This window comes from Telmatherina bonti (genome assembly GCF_933228915.1).
Source record: "Telmatherina bonti genome assembly, chromosome: 2".
Taxonomy (NCBI): Eukaryota; Metazoa; Chordata; class Actinopteri; order Atheriniformes; family Telmatherinidae; genus Telmatherina; species Telmatherina bonti.
In genome coordinates this window covers 36,308,487-36,314,667 of record NC_136620.1, presented here as the reverse complement: position 1 = coordinate 36,314,667, position 6,181 = coordinate 36,308,487, and the positions used below count along the sequence as shown (strand labels likewise).

At 39.9% G+C, this 6,181-nt stretch overlaps 1 protein-coding gene across 1 annotated transcript in view; it reads left to right on the top strand.

The window, feature by feature from the left end:
• The first annotated feature begins 4,664 nt into the window (after positions 1-4,664).
• The window catches only part of ldha (lactate dehydrogenase A4), a 5,892-nt gene continuing 4,375 nt past the window's right edge, over positions 4,665-6,181 (top strand). Inside the window, exon 1 of the mRNA XM_079250837.1 lies at positions 4,665-4,750. The gene's annotated coding sequence lies outside the window, so the exon portion shown is untranslated. The remainder of the gene's footprint in view (positions 4,751-6,181) is intronic.

The window sequence follows — 6,181 nt, the reverse complement described above, 5'->3', positions numbered from 1 at the left end:
TCCACTTTGATGCAGGAATCACTTTTTCAGAAGGGGGACTGATCCGACATATCCGCACACACCGTGGGCTTTCCAGCTGCACAGCACTGCACAGCTTCTCTGGTCTTAAAGAAGCCCATGTTTGTGTGTTTCTTTATCCATGAAAGCACACGGAGAACATGTGTCCCAATGTGTGCATGTTTGTGCATTTAAAAAAGGGGAAAAACAGTCTGGGAGGAGGGGGGGAGGTTAAATCCATACAGCTGTTCCTGAAATCACACTTGGCTGGTGTGTGAATGCCTGCAGGGTGGAAACCATGCTTCCACTTCCACTCATTTTCATCATCATTTAGCTGCTCTGTAACAATGCTTGGCTGCTGTTTAAGCCCTGATGTCCAAAAACTAACAAGTGCCAGCACTTTGTCGGAAGACTTTTAAAGTGCCGTGATGATGAGGGAGGGGTTTTCCTTCACTCATAATGACACACTGTTAGTTTTTATATCACACCACGAAAAAAAGCTACAGTTGTGTTCATACTTCAGTTTCAAACCCCTTTAACTAAAGGACCAGGGCTGACTTTTTTTTTACTACATACAGTAATAACATCCCTTCATAGGCATTTACGACCATAAACAAAAATATAAGTAGAATCAATTACATGCACTTGTCCAACACGTGCACACACACAACCTTTTGTAATAAGACTCTTTCAATCATTCCACCGCAGCTATATCTTTTCCCACATCCAGTGAAGCTCTTCCTGGGCTTACCAGTGCATAATTGCTGTTGATTGGTGTATTATTGCTCTGGTTAATCTGCCAGTGGGTGGCTAATAAAGGAACTCCATCAGGGATGTTATCAGTCTCAGGCAGAAGGTGCACATGGAGAGAAACTGGAAGACAGAAAAGGAGGAGGAAAGGAATTGAGAGGAAAATGTGACAAGAATTTGCTACAAGAGCAAGAAAATATAATGTAGAACGTTGGATTCACACTGAAAGAAAAGATTTTTTTGTGAATTTTCAAGGAGAATAAGCAAAAATTAGGCAAGATTGTTGAGGCATGGACGTTGAGTCCGTTTCAGGTAAAACGAGGGCAGATCAGTGAGCTGGATGCTGTTCTGTCAGACTTGTGAGCATGATGTTGTTCCCAAGAGAACCCTCTTATGATTGATGATGAGGCCTTTTTTCTTCCACTAGTTCTATTTCTAAACACATGCTGGAGGAGGAAAATGAGGCTGCAACAAGGTGATTAGATTACTCTCCATTACCGTGGCAGCCTGAGACAGGTATTACCCACAGCAGAAACCCCTCTGTCCCAATGCCCTGTGCAATAACAGCATGTTGGCAACTGACCCCTGTAGTGTAAGAAGGGAAGCTAACACAGAAAAACAAGTGTTTCTTTAATCCACTTGGGGGGCTTGTAGTGATTGAACTGCAACACCCGAGAGACTGCTGAGAGTGGTGTTGCAAACTGGAGAAAAAGACAAGCAATTCCATGGCAAGGACAAGAAGAAGTTGCTCAGAAGACAGGAAAGTTTGCAGTAAATTGCCGTCGGCTTAATGAGCACATTTAACACCAGAAGATAAAGAGTGACTTCAAGCACATCCAGGACAGCGTAATCTGTCTCTACAAGCGTCTTTACGCTTTAATAAAGCATCTCAACTCATCTCACAGAAGTGTTCATTATTTTTCTAGTCACAAGGCTTGTTGTGATAGATGGTGCTGAAAGTGAACCATAAAGGTTTCATTTGCAGAGCAGCCCCGAGGATATCAGAAGAAAATTTTGTTTCCTTTCATTCAGACCATCATTCTGCGATGTTAGGAAGTTTATTTATAAAGAAAAACATAAAAACTGTATATTAAGAAAACAGTCCTCTTTAGTTTAGATCAGGTGAATGTTTCCATGAAGAAAAAAAAAGCCAATGAAATGAATTCCATGGTTAGAAGTGAAGAACTTTGAGTGATTTTATATGTGCTTGATGCAAGATTTTGCTGGACAGATTGATTTGTACACTGTAAAAATGAGTGAGCCACTTTACAAAAGGCTGGCAGTCTCTACAACCAGAATCGTTACTGGACAGCTGATGCTGTGAAAATGAGGACAGCCAGAAGCTGCCTTTATGATGGCACCTCCTGCTGGTGAACCAGTGGTTGGTAATCACCAGCTATAGAGGGAAATTCATAGAAAAGAGACAGGAAGGCAGAACAGGTCACAGATCTTGGCACTCTCCCATAGACTGATCAAAATTAATATGCTTTATGTTGACCAAATGTTTTAAAACAGATTTCATTTTTATTCATTCATTATCCCAACCGCTTGGTCCAATTAGGGGAAGCTGGAGCGTATCCAAGCAGTTTTTGGTGAAGGGCAGGGGACACCCTGGACAGCTCGCCAGTCCATCGCAGGGCCACACAGAGACAAACAAACACTCACACTCACCTATAGGCAATTTAAAGTAACCAATGGACTGTGGGACGAAGGCAGAGTACCTGGAGAGAACCTACGCATACATGGGGAGAACATGCAAACTCCACACAGAAAGACCACTGTCCAAACCTCGCTCCAGCTGAGGATTGAACCAGCTTCTTGCTATGAGGCCACAGTGCTAACCACTATGCCACCATGCAGCCCCTTTATTTTATTTTATTTTATTTTATTTTATTTTATTTTATTTTATTTTATTTTATTTTTGTTTTATTTTATTTTATTTTATTTTATTTTATTCTATTTTGTTTATACTTTATATAAATAAAATTAAATAAATTACTTCATATTATTTCACTTCATTTTATTGTACTTTATTTTATTTCTTGATAGCCACAAAAACGAGTATGGACTCATGTTTTTACTCAGCCAGCCTACAGAGAAAAGATTGTGTAAACACCAATATTTGGAAACCTAATCTTGATCAAATAAAATTATAATAATATTTTACACAGAATAAAAGAAATGGGGACTGATTAATCTTACTTCAAGCCAAATCTCTCCTGTTGTCTTTGCAGAGACAAGGTCCCCTTTTCTGTGATTTTAGAGGAGCGATGAACTTTGCTGGTTATTTTGTGGGTGTCTAGAGGACCTCTAATCTTTGATCCCATAAAATAAGGGGGGTTAGCCTACATCTGATGGGTTGGACCCTGTGAGAGGGGAATAAGAATAGAAATATGATTGGATCTGACTCCAACCATTTACTCAGACCCCAAAGGCTGGATCTCGTGGAAAGCAGAAGTCTCTAATGAGTTTAATTCCAGCAACACTTATGACTGTTAATTACAGTTATTTGTCAAACAATAATTCACCATTTAGTCCAATTAATGGTTGTGGGGAAGCAGAAGCCTATCCCAGCCATCATCAGGTGAAGGGCAGGGTACACCCTGAACAGGTCGCCAGTCCATCTCAGTCAAACAATAATGTTCCTCTATATATTTTAGCTGTCATATTCTAAACTTTACTTATTTCTTCTCAGTGCATCTTGGAAAGTGAAGCTAAATTGAGCCAGAAACCCCTAATTTGTCTTACACGGTGTGTTTTATGAAATCTTGTGTAAACAGCAGCAGCTAAAGAGCCATAGCATACCGAAACGGTTCTCCAAAGTTTTATTTAAACTGAAAAACAACTTCTTGAACACAAATCTGTCATCTTTCTAACATTTGTCCAACAGACAACGCAATAATTCATTTATGAATAATATTGCATGTTTGCTGTCTGAGAAGTAGGAAAAATCCTGTCAGTTCTCTGGCAGACGTATGTTCCAACTGAATGAAATATATATATATAGTAAACACATCATGAATAATGAGAGGTGATATGTAAATTCACACCACACATGAATGTGATTTGTCATCATGAAGCATATTTTTAACTGAAATTCTATGTTAACTGTAAGAAATTTATCCCAAAATCAAATAATGACTCTTATTACTGAGAAATTATTTCATTTGAACAATATATTTAAAGTAAAATAAAAGTCCTAAAGCAATTCTGCATCTGGGTAGTCTGAGGTCACGTATTTATGTTGAGATTGTAGACAAGTTCATGGTCCAGAACAAATACCAAGTGGAGAAGCTGTGATGTAATAAAAGCAGCCAAGTGTTTTGTTTGCTGATTTGGTTTTATCAGACTAAAATAACCCAAACGTGTTTTTATTAAGTCATTTTTCATTCACACGGGAGAAGATTGAGCAATCTGAGAGAATAGGTGAGACTGCAGAAGGTTCTGGCTCCACATAGATAACTTGTGTAACCCAATTTGTTATGTAGTGGCTTAAACTGGGCAGTAGGTGGCGCCAAAGTGCTGTTAACATGCCATGTTGGAGTTTCCTCTTGGTAAAAGCCTCACCGATTTTTACCAGGAAACAGTATAAAAAGGATGTCCCTTTAAAAACGGAGCAATTCATGGAGTAAATTTTATATAGGCTTGTGCAATATCATGCTGTGATTTATAAACACATGGTAGGAAATCTCTGACAAGTAGATGTAAGGTATGTAATGAGACATGGGGACTTCATTGGTGGCTACTGGTAAAAACATTGGGGAAGAAATTATCTATTTCGTGTTGTATGGAAAGAAAATGTCTTTCTATTGCCGCATCCTGCAGTAACCACAGCATCGTCATCACGATCTCATTAGTATGCGCGCTGGTGACGCCCACAGACGTCACGCGTGTCTTACGTCTATATAAACTGAGGGACGGGGGGTCCCTCACTTGTGCGGAAAAGTGGGGGAGCAGTGACATTCCACCTCGTGTTTTCACCGGTTCAGCTTAAACTCTGAAGGTAAGACCATCCATCTAGTCCAGATCCATGTCAGCCTGTTGAGGTTTATTCTAACCTCCATGGAAAAAGTCAGGTAGCTGCTTTCAGCCATTATCTGCTTCATAAACAAGTGTTTATTTATTTATCTATTTATTTATTACATCAGGACTTGCAGATATTGGATGTTTGCATGTTCTACTTGTTGCAGTGAAGCCTGTTGGTGCTTACCTGCAGACATCATTGCGGATTTGTTTTCTTAGCATATTTTTTGGTGTATTAACCTTGTCCAAACCGTCTGTTGGTCGGAGGATTTGTGACTGCAGCACAGATGTTGTAATAACGCAGTAGTCACGCCCTACTCTGTCGGACTGGACCAGCATCCAGATAAGGGAAGAATATAAATGATATAATAATATAAATGCTTTTTACTTCTACACATACTGCACAGAACATGAGCACAATTGTGCTGGTGTCACACACAAATAGAATTTTTAAAGCAAAAGAAGAAGAAAGTGACAGTAGATTTACTCTGTCTTGTCATGGTCTGAATGTTCAAAGTGCACAAAATGCACAGAACAGCAAACACCAACGTGAAACAGGAGATGCTTGGCCTTAGATGTGATACGTGACACCATCTGAGTGCAGCACACCCACTTGCTGGTGATTAAATCAAGGTGTCACTGTGGTGGCAAATATGACAATACAAGCAAGAATCATTAAGTTTTTAGAAGTGAGAGAAATCCCTTTAATCCAAAGTTTGGCACAAAACGTGCTTCAGCTCTTTCTAGAATTGTTTCTCATTCAGTTTTACAAATCCTCCTTCTACTGATATTAGTGTGGCTGGTTTTATTACAGTATATATCATATATGCCTATAGTATTACATATTTTGTTAACCTGTAACCTTACAATAGGTCATCTTGTAAAGGAAAAACTCAGGTCAGGTGCTGGTGAGGTTTCAGCTCATCTCTGAGGAAGCATTGATTGGATAATGGGATTTTAAATACAGCTGTCCTGCTTACTATCGCCTGGTGTTATGTGCAAACTCACCACACTGACAGTAATCCTGTCAGGTACTCCTCTACGTGCTTTTCCTCGCGTCGCAGTGGAGAACCAGCCCTGTCATGCTGGTGACGTAAATGTCTGCCAACGTGAGGAACCAGGAAACAAACAGTTCTCAGCTTCAGTCAATTCCCAGGCAGGGGTTGCCATGGAGACGAAATAGGGCTCTGTGTGTAAACTGTCCAGAAGTGAAGATAGATAGACCGGAGTTGTGAAATGTGTTGGTGGAACAGAAATGGCACAGTTTTAGTTCTCTAGTGGTTTTCATGACAGAAAAGAGAAGCCTGAGTTGTGACTCAGCCTTGAGGGAATGTGAAATCAGTCACGTAGACTTCAGTGTGAGCCAGCCAGTAGAGAGACATCCAAACTGCCTCATTCATTGTGCAGAACC